General features: G+C 40.6%; 1 protein-coding gene across 16 annotated transcripts in view; it reads left to right on the top strand.

Moving 5' to 3' along the window:
• The window catches only part of LOC109408324 (cubilin), a 649,214-nt gene that overhangs the window by 109,710 nt on the left and 522,712 nt on the right, over positions 1 to 16,792 (top strand). For all 16 annotated transcript variants that reach the window (XM_029860374.2, XM_029860375.2, XM_029860373.2 and 13 more), the window contains exon 3: positions 9,644 to 9,705. The gene's annotated coding sequence lies outside the window, so the exon portion shown is untranslated. The remainder of the gene's footprint in view (positions 1 to 9,643; positions 9,706 to 16,792) is intronic.

Here is a 16,792-nt window from a genome sequence, read left to right as displayed (position 1 = left end):
AGATTCTTGTCTAAGATTTTTTTTTCGAAGAATATCTCCTGAGTTATCTCCAGGATTCCTTATTCGGAAAACCCTCCAGGGATCCCTCATAAATTTATTCAGGGATTTCTTCAAGAATACCACCATTACCTTTTTCTGTAATTTCTTCACCATTACCTTCATGGGCTTCCTGCAGATATTTTGAAGATATTTCTTCAGATATTCTTTCATGGATTTCTACAGGGATCCTTCATAAATTTTCAAACAATTTTTCCATGGAATTATTTCCAGAGAAGTTTTTTCAAGCTTTTTTTCCATTCCTCCTTAAAAGGTATCTTAAGAAGTTTCTTCATGCATTCTAGCAGACATTCGTTCAGGAATTCCTGCATAGATATTTTCAGAAACTACTTTAGGAAGTTTTGTTCAGGAATCTCTCCAGAAAGATTTCACGAATCTCTAAAGAAATCAGTAGGGGTATTCACTAAACAGATTAAATAATTGTGTAAGTCATGATTTTCTGGTTATTGAAATGTTTCGTGAACTTCTGAAAGAAGTAATCAAAGATTGCCTTGGTGATTGCGACTTTTAATCAGTTTAATCAGTTTACGTTGTTTAGTGAATCCCCTAAGTAGTTTTTTAAGGGGTTCCTTTAGTCAATCCCCCAAATATTTGTTTATAAATGTCTTTAAGAATTCTTTCTAAAATTCTGCCAGATATTTTTCTGTGCAATTTCTGAAAGAATACAATGATACATATCGCCCTTTTACTGGCATTGTACCAGATTTGCTGGTATGTCTGAAACATACTAGAAGAACTTGCAACTAACTAGTGGGCACGAAATGTTGCTAATTGACAAATTGAGAGATGACATTTGTGAAATACGCGTTCTGGTGGGATTCGAACCCACGACTCCGTATTCGCTAGACCGGCGCTTTAACAAACTAAGCCGCAGAACAGGTAATGATTCTACGAAATAGGAAGCCAAACTGGCTAAGAAGCCACACCGTGAACACTTCTGGATGAACTTAAAATAAAATCTGTATGCTGAAGGAATTACTCAAGGAATTCTAGGAGGAATCCATTGAAGAAATTGGAAACGAATCTCTGTAGGTTTTTATTGATAAAAAAAAAAGATTGAAAATTTTAGAAAATTAAAAAAAAACTCTATGGAAGATCTTTTGAAACAATCCCTTGCTAAACCTCCTGAAGAGATCCCTAAAATTTTCGGGAAGTCTCTTAAGATATATTTGTAGGAATAAATACGAGCAGGAATTTTTGACAAAATCCCTGCAGAGATTTAAAAAGAAATCTTAAGTAGAAATGCCTGTAGAAACTTCAGAAAGTATTCTTAAATGAACATGCAAATCTGAAGAAATCCCAAGGAATTCTTGAAGGAGTTTCAGGAGGATTTCTAGAGAAATTTTTTCGGAAACTCTTTATGCAATTTCCTAAAAAATTGAATGAGGAGGATCTTCTGAAAGTAATCCTAGAATAATCTTTGTACGTATTTTTGAAAAAAAAAAAATCCTATAGACATATTTGGCGAAACGCCTAGATAAGCTTGAGTAAACACTCCTAGAAAAAAATCTGTAGAAACTCTTTAGATTTTTTTTTGAATATTTTTGAATAAACTCCTTAACGAATCCGTGGAAAATTTCTAAGAATTGTTTTCAGAGCAAATCCGAAGAAGAAGAAATGGTTGAAGGAATAAAATTTTACAAACTAAATCAACAAACGCTAAACTTTCATTGGCACAGATCCACTTTTCCCTATGTTGGTTGATGTAGGGCTGGGTTCTTCCTATGTATATGTCCTCCACGGATGAGAAACCTTCCACCACAGGGAGAAACCTTATAAAGTGGAGGCAGCAGATGTTGGTGGGTGGTGTTGTTATCCCTCGCTCACCGCCCTTCATCCCAGTTTGTTAGTATGTGTGAGCTTTTGGACTATTGAGAGTAGGGAATAGAGAAAGAGAGTCTCGTACTACTGCGAGATTGTTTCGGAAAATATTTTTGACAGAGCTCTGTCTGTGTAGGTGCAGGTTGAGAGGGAGCAGCGTGTGAGAATGCGTGTAAATGATTGTAATTACAGTCGGGATTCATGTAATACGGTGCCACCGAAATGTTTTGATTGTCTTACATTCAATGAAGTTCATTTTAAGGTGTGACAAGGACATCAAATAGTTGTCTAGTAGTCCTTAATAAAACTTAGCAATCACTGGTTGGTAAACACTTGAGAAACTATGGTGTTCGTAAAGTGGGTGGCACCGTGTTAGAAGAGTCTCAATTGTATCGTACCATAATTGCAGTAAAGGGCATCTGCTTTTTAATGATCGCATTATTATACATGGAGTATCAAACTAAATTAATCTATATGCAATTCGGGGGTATGCAGATCTACTTGCTTTGATGTAGGGGTTAATTTGAAAATGAATTTAACTTTCAAAATAAACTCCCATCCACAAGCAACCGTGCTTGAGGTTTGACTGAAATACGTTTTATCTCCGATGTTCGTTGAAACCGTGAAAGTATTGATAATAAATATGCTAATGATACCGGAAGCAGCTTATCGATGCCGTAAAGTCATGGTGGGCGTCAAAGTAGATGATGGGGAATGAGATTCGGATGATGGCATACATACATTGAAGGTTCTAGCTAGAACGACACGCTTTGATTTATATTCGTTTGATTAGCTATCCCTTGCGAAATAGACGAGTCAAGTAATGATTTTGCGATGAAATTAAATCGTATTCAGTGTTGAATGGTGTGAAATAATTGAAGCTTATTATGCGGAAGACACTTTAAAACAAATTGTGAAAGTGGACGTTGTTTGCAGCTTAAATTGAAAATGGCAAGAAAAGTCAATATACAGTATTAAACTTGAACCTCTTTTTAAAATTTTGTCCATAAATTAGGTCAGTGCTTTAACGAAGACACTGAGTTCGCGAGAACGGGTCTTGGTCCTGGGCATTTGAGATGGGATGAAGGATCTTTTTAGGAAGTTCCCTTCTTCTTCTTCTTCTTTATGGCTCGACGTCCCCACTGGGACTTGGTCTGTCTCACTTCAACTTAGTGTTCGTTGAGCATTTAAACAGTTATTGATTGAAGGGCTTTCTTTGCCTGCCATTGCATGAATTTGTATATTGTGAGGCAAGTACAACGATACATTATGCCCAGCGAGTCGAGTAAATTTTCCCATCCGGAACGGGAATCGAACCCGCCATCTCTGGATTGGCAATCCATAGCCTTAACCACTAGGCTAACTGGAGACCCCTCCCCCCAGGAAGTTCCCAGAAAGCACAAAAATAGGGTTCCTAGGGGCTTTAGAGCCGTTACAGAGGATTGTTTCTGGGGATTTCATGAGCATTAAGGGCGTTGCGACAGGTTTTGTTAGAGTTTCACTGACATTAGGGGGATTCCAGAGTTTCAATCGCATTACGGGGTTTTAGGGACGTTTCAGAGGGTTTTATAAGCGATTAAGAGGAGCTCTCACAATCCTGTAAAAGGCGGTACAAGGAGTTTCAGGGGCATTTAAAAACATATAAGACAGTTTCAGGGCGCTTCAGGAACGTTTGAAGGGCGCTAGAAAGGATGTGGGGGCGATTGATAACATTTCCGAGGCACTTCAGGTAGTTTGCAGAAATGTTTTAGGGGGTTTCTGATGCCTTCTGAAGGCGTTCTAAAAGGTTTCAGAGATGTTTCAAATTGTTTTGCCGATTTCTGGAGCGTTTCAATGGGATTATGAAGGTTTCAGGTCATATTTTGAGGTTCAGTCATCACTAGATGTTTCAAGTCATTTCAACGGTGTTTCAAATGTTTTTTTCTGAAGGTGTCTCAGGAGCTTGATACCCTCTTCAACACCCTTGACCCTACTAAAGCGCTCATAAGCTCTCTTGATGCGCCCCAGAGACCTTCTGAAATTCCCTGAGATGACCCTGAAACCCCCCGAAACCTCTTGAAACACCTCTGAGAACTTCGGGTACCCCATGAGACCCCCTGAAACACCCGTGATGAAAACTCCGGGATCTCTAAAACCGCCAGGAATGCCTCTGAGGCACCCTGAAGCACCCCAGAAGCCCCCTGAAACGCCCATGGAACCACATTGAACCCCCTAAACGCTCCCGACACACCCTGATGTGCGCCAGAGACTCCCTAGAACCTCCCTACAACGCATCTATTTATTTTTTTTATTTTTTTTTATTTATTTTTTCCCCTACAACGCATCGGAGATCCCTTCTGTAACACAGCCGAGGCCCCCTAAAAAGCATTTGATATCTGTTATTTATTTATTTATTTATTTATTTATTTATTTATTTATTTATTTATTTATTTATTTATTTATTTATTTATTTATTTATTTATTGGTTTCTTTCAACTGATCTTTTCGATCTCATTGAAAACTTATGATCTAATTGACAACAAACAAAAATGTCACTTACAGAATCAATCATTATACACCATGACTTGAAATAACGCAAAATCTGACATACACATCACATTATAAATTACAATACATTCAGTAATCACAAACACACATACTTAGTCTTCTCATATCTGGCCACAAACAATCATCTTATCCAATACTTGCTTTCCACACAAAACTTTTATTAATGAACTCCCTGAACTTCACACCTCTGGGCCATGTAGAGGGATTCATCGCTAACTTCTTCAGTAGACTATCCATAGTCACTTTATACGAAATAAAATCTAGTTCATTCAAGTTCTTCTGTTTTGAAACTAGCTTCCTGACACTTATTTTGCAAGGATCATCAATTGCAAGGCATTCACGCACAAGGCGGTTGATATCATCTGCAGTAGTGTGTGCATCGAGATTTGTTATAAACAAAGAAAAGCTGTCTGGCACGGTATCTGCACACACGGATTGGGAAGAGCACGCAGCACCATCACTTGTAGTATTCGGCGCATCATACACATCGGCATGATCAGCTCCTTGGTCAGGTGACGATGAAGGAGTGGAGTGTACCAGTCGATTTTGTTTTTCATGTGGTGTGTTTTCGGAAATTATCGTAGACAACGTTTCTACTATTTCAGCTACTTGAGTTTTCAGCATCGTAACCTCGGCTTCCAAAGTAGTAGAATGATTTTGTGCTGCAATGTCGTCGTTTGCATCACGTGTAGCGCAGTAGTGTTGCAGACATTCATCGCACATCCACAAAACATTCTTCGAAAATAATGCACACACAGTTGCGTCGGATAGCTCAACACAAGCGGCATGGTATCGCTTGGCGCATTTGCCTTCGCATATGGTATAGCGTTCTTTTTTTCGGTCGATGGAGTGAAGACATTTGTTGCACTGCATTGTATCAATGTTCCCGACGAGATAATTTGCGGTCGATTTTAACACTTTTGTCGTCGATTGAGCTTAACAACACTATGCACAATCGAGAGATTGCGTACGACACAAACTTCTTCAGCAATTTGCGCAATTTTATGCGTTAGCAGTCACGAAAAATCTTCGTTCTAACTAGCAGCATCTAAAACGAACTACAACGACACGACCATTAATTCGTGAAAAAACACCCTTGTGGCATCCTGGAACGTCCATGAGACTCTCAAAGCGCCGCTGAGATCCTCTGGAACCCCCTGAAATCCACTGGGACCACCTGATGTGCTGAGACTCTGTAGGCATCACCCCAAGGGGTCGTGTTGGCCGCCTGGCAGAGAAATTTCAAAGCACGTTCACCCTTTATTTATCCACCTTGTAGGCCTCACTTCGCATCATTCGACCCTCATCGGTGCGAGCTCTGCATCCTCCTCTTTGCTCTTAGACAAGATGCGCGGAGTTCTACGATTTCTGAACATCACCAGTAGGTATGACAGATTGTGTCCATGTCTGGGTAGCGATCACCTTGGCATTGCGGCATCGCATGCACGGCTTAGATCGTCGCGAGACAGATAAGTTGGTGTTACCCTCCATGAGTAATCGCTCCACAAATGCCGGCTTATCGGAGCGCGATGGCTGTCAATGATTTTCGGCTGTGGCCGTCTTTCTCCATCTCTCACCCTGTATTGAATCGGCAGATAGTCACTGCGTATACCCATCTTTGACCACCCAGTCTGAGCTGGGGCTTAGACCCAGTTCACAGAAGGTCACATCAATGATTAACTCTGCACCATTCATACTGTTGGTTTTTTTTTGTCGCCTACGTTCGCGATATTCACGGTCAGTCTCACGTTAGTCGAGCGGCTACCTCACTCGATCGACCAGGCGTTAAGGCACTGACCACGGGGCTCGATCCCACTAGTGTACTTGACAACGAAAACTGGAACGTCTCTGAGACCCCATTATATGCCCCTGAGCCCCCTGGATCACCCCTGAAACGATCTGGGAACTTCTGAATCGTCCCTAAATACCCACTGGGATCCCCTACAATGACGATGAGACCCTCTGGAATTCCACAAAAGCGCTCTTGAGACCACCTTAAACCCCCATAGATTCCATGAAACACCTCCGACCCCCTGGAACTCCATGAGATTCTCTTAAACGCTCCTGAAACTCCCTGAAGTGCCATTGTGACTCCCATAAGCACCTTGGATCTATCTGAAACATCTTGAGATGATCATGAAACTCCCTTAAGCGTTTCTGAAATCTGGTACCACCCTCATACCATTTAAGACCCCCTGAAGGAAAGGACTCTAAGCTCAACCATGTATAATGGCTCTTCGGAAAATAAATAGAGAGTTGGAGGTTGATAATCAAGAGCCGATTCTTCAACTTCAACATAATCAACGTTCACAGTCCACACTCTGGAAGCACTGATGATACATTCTACGCGCTACTCGAACGCAACGCCAAGTTCATAAAAAGGAGAGGAATGTTTCTGGGAACCTAGTGAGGCTAAAAGGCGTTGAAAAGCCTTTCAATTGCTTTTTATGGGCTTCAAGGGGGACCCGAAAGTTTAAGAAACGTCTGTGGGTGTCTCACGAAGAGTTTTTCGATGTGTTTCAAGGCATTTCAAGGGATTAGATGAACTTCTGGTGTTTCAGGATAACCTGTCTGGAGTTTTAAGGGATTTTGGAAGGGGTTTGTATGCGTTCCAAGGTGTTTTAAGGGGCTTCAAGCGAATTCGGGAGAGTTAAAAAAGTTAGCAGGGATCTTAGAGGGGAGGGTTTCAGAGCGTTTCACTCAAATATGCCAGGAGGAGCAATTCAGACGGACGAATAGTTTAGCGCCCATCGGCCAACGAGCGAAAGCGGTCTACGACTCATCGATTCCGTCGCCTCCAAGACCTTGGCCAAGACCACGTAGAAGTCATCGCATCAGACGGTATTGCAAATCGACCACATACTGATTGACGGACGGCACTTCTCCGACATCACTGACGTCAGGGCGTATCCTGGCGCTAACATCGACTCTGAGTAGTCTGGTGATTATCAAACTGCGCCCAATACTTCCCGTCAGTGGCAGCGTTTCCAAACGAGGCTGAGCTCGAAGCGCCCTTTAAGGAGAGCTGCTGGAGTACAGTAAAAGCAGAAACCAACGACGTAGCCGAGAGAACCATCGGGTACGTGGAAAAGAGTTGGTGGAATGATTTACTCGAGCGGTTTTGGAGAAGAAGAATGAAATGTGGACGGTAATGCTGCAGGATGGAACTCGGCAGAAAGTCGAACGTTACAAACAGAAGCGGAAAGAGCAAATTTGGAGAGAAACCCCAAGTAACAATGAATGCTGAATAGTGATAGTATTAGCTGAACAGTGGCTGGTTAATGGTGTCAGTGACTGAACACAATGACAGCCTTTGGAAGGGAAGTTAAGCGTGGGTCCCGAGATGAACTAACCTAGGGCTGAAAATCTCGTTAATACAGATTAAAAAAATGACAACCGAATATTGGTCTGAAGTATGACTTTTTCAACCTCAGCAATGCATATATGGCTGAATATCAAGTTGAGTAGTATATTCTTCGTCTGTGTAACCAGCTTTACAGCATACACCAACATGCATAATTAATAATCTGTTGTTCAACCTTCAATCAAATGATTTTTGACAGCTGACTCAAGCATGCTTTCGTGAAGTCCACATAGCTTCTTCAGTCTTAATTCAGACTTAGTTCAACTTATGTTCTTGACTATTCAGACACAACAAGTAATGTTCTTCAAGGGCCCATATAGCCGAGGCGGTAAACGCACGGGTATTCAGCATAACCATGCTGAGGGTGACGGGTTCGATTCCCGGTCGGTCCAGGATCTTTTCGTAAAGGAAATTTCCTTGACTTCCTTGGGCATAGAGTATCTTCGTGCCTGCCACACGATATACACATGCAAAATGGTCATTGGCAGAGGAAGCTCTCAGTTAATAACAGTGGAAGTGCTCATAGAACACTAAGCTGAGAAGCAGGCTTTGTCCCAGTGAGGACGTTACGCCAAGAAGAAGAAGAAGAAGTAATGTTCTTGCTTTCGAGAATATGCATACAATTGTGTGTGATGTATCTCCCGCCAGGAACAGGTGGAGTGTGATAAAATGGAACTGTTGTGCCGTTCTCAAAAAACACGGGTGTTCTGCCAGAAGCTCAACGCATCCGGCAACAACGGCTCGGTGCCCCGATAAGATTGGTTGACGTGGATCGTGGATACCTTCGAGGAAGTGGAAGAATTTATCTACTCACGAAAACGCATCATCAGTAAATGCCGTGCCTACTACGGACTTCAAACAAATTGCGGTCAAAGGACTATGCTCGAGGAGGATCTGCGAGAACTCGGAGTTTTCGAGCGATACTTGCTAAGGAAGATCTTTGTTCGCTACTGATCCGGTTGTTTTGAGAAGAAATAAAGTGTTGAGTGTAGGATGGGTGGACCAGGTAGAGCGTGATCTAGTGGGCATTAGGTGTTACCGAGGCTGGAGAGCGGCAGACACAAATTGAGTACATATTATAGTGTACTATTGTTGATTATTATGAGTTATCCCAATTCTTATGTTGTTCAAATAAATGTATGTATGTTGATAAGATGGACTGGATATATTCCTGAGCTTTAAGTGTCAGTTATCACAATTTGTCCTGTTCTTGAGTAAATGGTCTTCATCCTTTTACAAGTACAATTTCATTCCATTGGTTCCATATGTCTGGTTCTAGTCTTCCCAATAATGAACTGCCATTGACAAATTGAGATTTGAATAGGGAATCATCAGCCTGTTGCCAGTCCCTTCCATCATGATGATCCATCACTATTCAAACAGTTTACGTACCAGTTCTGGCAACAGCAGCCAAATTCCATTATTAATTTCAATTCCTACCCTAGAGGATAGTTTTCATGTAGATATAGGCAACAACTGGCACCAGCAGTTCAGCATACCCACCCGGTTGATTGACAAATGCATTTAAGATAGCAGGAAATTGTGTTTTTTTTTTTGGGTTCGTTTGGTACTGTTGTGCTCTGTGTAGTACTTTTCCCCAACCAGGCTGTTGAAAAAACACCACAAAAACTAAGGCTGCCCAGTTAAATGGTTTTTCGTACCTGACAAAATGAAACGGAAATTAATTTGTAGTCTTTGGACAACTTAATCAATTATTGATTTATGGCAGCAGGATACTGCAGTGGAGGCGCTTTGGAGCACTCTTAAGTTTTATTTCTCTGTTTATATGGATTTATTATCTTGATACAGCAGGTTCACTAATTGGTTGTCATTATCTTCTCTACTTTATTGCAGGTTTCTCGATGTAAACATTTTCTAGGCGCTGTTGTGTCAACGATTCGAAAGCGGACGATATGGTGAGTTATGCTATGCGAACAAACAAAGGATGCTAGAATAGTTATTTAAGCATCAAGTTGCAAAATAAATAATATTTACCACAAACCACGTTTATCCAACGAGGCTTGTTCAGACTCTCGGGGTTCGATTCTTGGTCTGGTTCATGTTGTATTTTTCCCTATTTTTTTCTGCTAGCATTCTAAAGTCCATTTCCAGTGTTGCCAGTATTTGTTTTGTCTGTATAAACGAGATTCTTAGCCTTAGGACCTACCGTTTAGTTTCCTTCCGATGGAATGAACTCACATTTTAATTCAGTGTCCATTAAAAGTATGCGAACCTATCGAAATGTGCTGTCTATATTTGTATTTCCGAATACTGCGGGAGACATATTAAACAAAACATCTGACGTACACGTTGTTATCGTTTGCCCTTCCCATAAAGATGATGCACAGTTACATTTACACTTCCTTAAACTGAGAGCCCACGTTTCTTCCCTTCCCGCCAGGATAAGATAGCGTCGACTGTTGGATTGGTGGGAAACCAGCCACTTTTTAACGCAATGTACCAACTCAATGGTTTGTCACTATGGTGGGCCCTCCCTCGTCGCTATCGCTAAGGAATACGTTGAAGTAGGAGGAAGAAATCAGTCTTGCCAGGTCTAGTTTACGTCGCGATCCTCCAGTGGAGCTAAAGTGTAAAGATGAGGTTGCGTGCTGTTCTTCTTTTAATGACATTTTAATGCATCGCGATAAAAGCGAACGTGCTGCCCCGGTATGATGGGAGGTTGACTGAGTTTTGACGCTTATTTTGAAAAACTCAATAAGGTTAGAAAAGAGACTGTCTGACTATTTCTGTCTGAAGTCTAAAAGTAGGCATCAGTAATATGAATGTCCTGAAAAATTGTACACTGAAACCTCTTTTTATGCAGGTTACTTTCATGCACTTTTAATTTATGCACCTTTTTATGCTGTGCATTATAAGAGGGAGAGCTATTCAGAAATATTGTTCATAAAAAAATGTGTTATTCTTCAATCACTTAACCTATTTTACAGCTCTATTGTCCACTAGGGCACTGCGTGAGCGATTCCAATTAGAAGCTGTACACACAATTTGTACAGCGCCTAAATGTATTCTATTTTTATTGTACTATATCGAACTGGTTGCCGCTGCGCTGCTCTCACATTCTACCCTATCATGGTAGAATGATGAGCACGAGGAGGTTGATGTGTGGCTGTTGTTCCTGTTTCCAGTCCGATTGGGGGTCCATTATAGGTTGCCGTTCGTCGATGTCCAAGTATCCGGGTTCATTTGAGCCATGGGCTCAGAAGAGGGTCAGTGTCAGCTGCTCTCAGGGGGAAAGACGGAAGTGCCGGGGCTGGGATCGACCCCATGACCATCTGCTTATGAAGCAAACGTGTAGCCACTACGCCACGGGCCCCGGTAGGAAAATGTTTTTTTATCTGTATTAACGAGATTTTTAGCCCTTGGCTAGTTATCTCGGGACCCACGCTTTACTTCCCTTCCGAAGGAAGAACTCAAATTTTTTGCGAGTTTGTCAGGAGAGGGATTCTATCCCAGGTCCTCGGCGTGATAGTCAAGTGTTCTAATCATCACACCAGGTCCGCTCCACGGCAAGAAGATGTGTTAATTACGGTAACTATGGCAACGACGGCCAAGGTCATTTATAGGGGACAGCAAAGGAGGTTGCAGGGGCGTTTCAGAGGGAGCCAAGGGATTTTATGGGGTACGGTTATAGGGTAGGTTCCAGGTACGTCACAGGGCCAATTCAGGGCGTTTCAGGAGAGTTCCAGAGGGTCTCAGAGGCACTTCAAGGCAGTGTTGCAAAGCTTCAATATCAATCGACATTTAAATCTGAAATTAAGATAGTCAATCACTTATGTTCTATTTTCCATCGGATTGATAACGTATACGTCGAGTATACCGACATGAACCTAGTTTTATTTTGGCAACCATACCCAACAGAGACCCAACAGTTGTCCGATATTTGGTAAAAGTTGACCCAACATCCAATAAATTTTCAGACTGGTGGAATTTTTGAGAGCTTTTCGTGTTTTGCTCCCAACCAGTTATTGAAGTGATAATTCATTCAAATGCCAAGGAATCTCTTCTCATTTGTAGTGTGCTCTTGCTGAATAAAATCGTATTAAACAAAACTTGGAGCGAAAATGTTTGAAAACTTTTGCTGATTAGTGTTCAAATGAATGAGAAGAAATTTTTGCAACACTCCTTCAAGGATTTCAGGGGGTTCCAAGGGAGTTTTAGTAGGTCTCAGGGGCATTTCTGGAGGTACCAGAACATCTCAGAGATGTTTAAATGGGGTCTTAAGGCGCTTCAGGGGATTTAAGAGGGCCTCAGGAGGCTCTAGGTAGTCTCTGTGACACTTCCGGGGTCTCCTAAGCGTTCTAAGTGATCTCAGGCATTTGAGTCCCAGGTGGTTTCTGGATGTACCTGGATCTCTCAGGAGCGTGTCAAGGGATCACAGTAACGCTTCAGAGGGTCTTAGGGAAATTTAAAGATGATCCAGAGGTCTCCGGGGCATTTAAGGGAACATAGAAGGTTTCAGGGTGTACCCAGAGATATACCGAGCGTTTCTGGAGGTCTCAGAGACTTTTAAAAAGGTCTCAGGGGATTTCAAGTGGGTCTCACGGGGTTTCGAGGGAGTTCCAGGGGGTCTCTAGGGCACTTCGTAGAATTGAAACGCTTATGAAAACCCCGTAATCCCTTATGAAATACCCCTGAAAGCCCTTAAACTCTTAAGACACCTCCGGAAATAATCCCTTGAAACCCATTAAAACGCCCCTGAAATACATCGAAACGCTCCACAATCCCATCGAAACGCCCTTAAAGCCCCTGTGATCCATTTGAAATGCCCCTTAGAACGCCCTTGACAAGTTCCTGGAGCCCCAACTGAAACGACTCTTAAAACTCCTTAAAGCTTGGCATCACTGAAATGCCATTCAAGGCCCCTGAAACCCCACGGAATGCCCTTAATACAACTCTCTGAAATGCCTTAAAATGCCTATGAAGCTCTTGGAACCCTAACTTACAATCACTCATTTAACAAGCACCTTTATGACGAATTAATTCAGCATGGTGCTGAATAACATTTGGAAAAATTTCATGAACAACCTATGGTCGAGTTTTGTTCTCACAAATTTGGAGAAATTTAAAGTGTAGTCTTGTGTACCGCTGTCCAGCCATTAGGCCGAATGTCGTTTTCCCGAACGCAATTTAGCCGAATGCCATCTAGCCGAATGGGTCTTTTGGCCGAATGCCGTTCAACCGAATTATGTTCAAAAGAATTCAGATGAAGTTGTTGATAATCTAACGATCATATTGTTACGTCAGAAATATTTCCTTCTTTTAATAACAGGCTATTCTTTGTTGTTTTAACATTCAGGGATGAGTTGGCATTGAAACTGCCAATATTTTTATCAGAGATTTTTCCTTTATTGAATCATGTTCTTTCGAGCTTTACTGATGCGGGGAACAGTGACACGGCCACTTAAGTTTATCATTCAATTTTCGACCAAACTCATTTTTTGGAATTCGGCCAAATGACCCGGAACCTTGTGTACCAACTGAACTGTTTCTTGTTACAAGCGTTTGTGTGGCTTCGTGGTCGTGCGGCTATAGCTATAGTGTCACCAAGCATTTAGTCGCATCGTACTGGGGAGCGCGGGTTCGATTCCCGCCGCAGCTGTCAGGAAAAGTTTTCGGCTGTGCCACTGGGCGTTGCATGCTAGTCCGTTGTCTAGTGTCGTGCTTCCTTCAAAGAGCAAATTGCTCATTGGAAGCATTGAACGTGTCCGTTTCTTTTAAAATAAAAAATATATCTGCCTTTCGATTTTAATTGGTCGAAACTGCATAGAAATCACAGCGAACTTACGACCTGTTCAAATCGAAGACCAGATATAGTGAAGCTATTATTCAACTTTAGCAAGAATGATTGAAAATAAATAAAAGCAGACTTCAAGATTGGCACTTATACTATGGACAACTTTCATGAAATAATAACTACACATAAATTTACCTAAATAAAGATTCCAAATCGAGACTCGTCGATTGCCAGCCGCATGCCTTCCTATCTGCGCTATTCTAGAGATGGTGAATGAATGAATAAATGATGAAAAAAATCCAAGCACTTAAATCAAAACGTAAACTTCCCGTGGTTTAATAATGATCACACTTCGACACTTATTCAGAAGTGTTGAATTAGCATAGAGCGTAATGGTTAACAACTGAACAACACAATGATTCAGCTGTTTAAAGGCTCCTGAAACCCCTCAGAAATGCTCTTAACCGTTATGTAACCGACAAAGTTTTTGCTTATTTTACACCGTGTATTTTAAATGGGTGTTGGGTACCCGGGTACCCTGTCGGCCACATAAGGGTTAAGGTTCCTTGAAATACCTCTGAAATACCAGTAATCCCATTATTCAAACGTCAACGGAACCTGATCGAACGCCCTTAAAAGGCACCTGAAATGCCACTGAAGCCCCTTGTACCCTCTTTTTTGGTTGCTCTGGTAACATTCTGGAAACCCCTTTTTGCACAATTTCAACTGGACAAACTGGAGTAAACCCTTTTCTTGCGAAGTTTCCTCTTAAAAGGCTTTGATTTGTACACACTATCTTTATATCGTATTTAATTTATGCACATTTTTTATTTGTGAATCCTCAGCCCATAGAAAAAAAAAATACAAATACTGCCCACAATAATGCGTTGTGTCGTGCGTTATTTGACATCAGTGATATAATTAAATCGCGGATGTGGAATCTTAACCTGAATCAGAGCTTTGTAGTCGGAATGTATACAACATATGCAGTTTTTGACTATGACCATCTTCATGGATTAAGTTTTCGATAAAGAAAGCAATTAAAAGCATATTTCTCTTCTGTATCATTGTACATTGGACAAAACTTGAGCCGAATCCATAGTGCTATCGCTATTGCTTCACTGAACTTCAACAAATATTTTTCATCAATTTCTGAGAAAACAAGGCATCTCACTAAATCAAATTGGATACTGCTTGTTGCATTTTTATTTACTGACCATTTTATTGAGCTCTACCTTTAGTAGAATAGTATTTGATTCCAAAAAATTGAAAAGTTCATGATAATTCACATGTTAAGTATGCAGAAAGTAATGAAAGAAAGTCCTGTAGGAATCTTGAGATATATCTTTTTATTGATGTTTTACTCAAACCACTTTATTCACATAATAAATAGCATTTTGAATAATGTTATATTTTTCATAGAATGTTCAATAGCTATTTGAAGCTATGCAAAAAAAAAAATGTTGACGATTTTATTTAAAAAAAATATCGCACGAGCAAGTTGTCCATTTTATAAATTGAACAGTCCTAACATGAAATAAACCAAAAACTCTCTTAGAATTAAAAAAAAATAAACTTGAAATTTCTCCATTGATTCTTGCCTAGAATATTTTAATGATCTTCATAAGACATTTGCCTCGATTTTAAAAGAAAACGGCTCAATAGAATTCCATTAGAAATGTGTTCCAGATACTGCATGAACTTCTGCAGAAGATTCGTTAGGAATTGTTTACCAATTTTCCTGAACTATAAGCCTGAGAATGATTCTATCAAGATTTATGAATGCATCAGAGTTCTGTCAAAAAACGTCAAGGAATTGCTCGGATTAAAAAAAAAATATATGTATATTTTTTTTCACCAGAAATATATGAAAAGCTGTACGTAGTGCTTCTGAATTAGCGCAAAATTTTCTGAAGAAGTCTGTCATAAATAGCTACATACAAGGATTTGAGATAGGGTGACGATGGGTATTATCGGCAAATTTGTTCTCTTCGTCAATGGGGGTTTTTGTGGGCCGAATTGCCTGAAATTTGGGCATATAACTCAGCTTGGTTGTGAAGGATTTGAGGCCAACTCTGAGACCTACAGGTTTGAAAACACCCCTCATGACGAAGAGAACAAAACTGCCGAGAATACGTAAGTTCCCCTATCCCCAGAAAGTTCCCCAGAAGTTCCATCTGGAATTATTTCACATGTTGCGTAAAACACTTTCTGCTGCTTATTATGCTGCAAGAAATGTGGCCGTACTACAATACTCTTGAAATAGCTAAAAATGAATCCTCAGGACGTACAAGGATTTCCAAGATACACTTTATTTCCATAGAAAAAGATGGCAAAAATGAAAGCATTGCTGAAGAGGATTTAAGGTCAAACGTCTTGAAATCCCACTTTAACAGTGCATCAAAACTTCAGACGCACAATTCTCAAGAAGCAAGCTTCAAATAACAGTAAATTTTATAATTCTGTTCTTGCTCACTTGTAATAAGCTTGAAATAAGAAGGTCAGGTGCGCTGGTTTTGTTTACGAAGAGATTTGTGCGCTCGAAATCGTGAGTAGGTGCCAAAGTCGGCCATTGTGTCGGCCATTTAGGGATTCTAATAAATCTGTCCTTAAAGCGAATAGCTATGCTTCAACAGAAAGCTTTATTGCCATTTTTTAATTTTCGGAAAATCCCGGGAATTCCGAAAACATATCCCGGGATTCGGGATTTTTTAGATCCCGGGAAATCCCGGGCAAGACCCTTTAGTTCAGATAATGTTAAAATAGATGAAAATTATTTAGAAATGATGATAAAAATAGATGCATTTTTGAGTTCAACAGGTTTTGATAGTCCATTACGATAGACTCATAATTGATGAACTGGCAACACTGTCACATTTTGTCAGATTTTGATTTTTTTAATTAAAAAATATCATATTTGGCAACACTGTATCGAAAAAAATGTTTTTTTCAGAATTCCCTGAACGATTTCATTCAAAAAAGCCGAGAATCGAGAATATGTATGTGCAATAGTTTCAATGATAAAAATAAAAGAAAGCGAGGATAATTTTCATATCGGCCAAAACGAGGGCTGTTATCACGGGCCGAGGGGTGAACCGACCGGCACCAAATTTTGGATTTTTTTCTTTTTCCATCTAAACAAATGTTTCAACCAAATTTGGTTCAAATCCGTGATGCTCGATTGCAAGTTTTCACATTTTCTCGGTCACTTCATATGGAATGACCCTTATATATCTAGTGTATGAAGC

Source organism: Aedes albopictus, chromosome 1 (assembly GCF_035046485.1).
Source record: "Aedes albopictus strain Foshan chromosome 1, AalbF5, whole genome shotgun sequence".
Taxonomy (NCBI): domain Eukaryota; kingdom Metazoa; phylum Arthropoda; class Insecta; order Diptera; family Culicidae; genus Aedes; species Aedes albopictus.
Note: the sequence above shows the minus strand (reverse complement) of the source record. Positions and strands in the feature narration are given on the sequence as shown.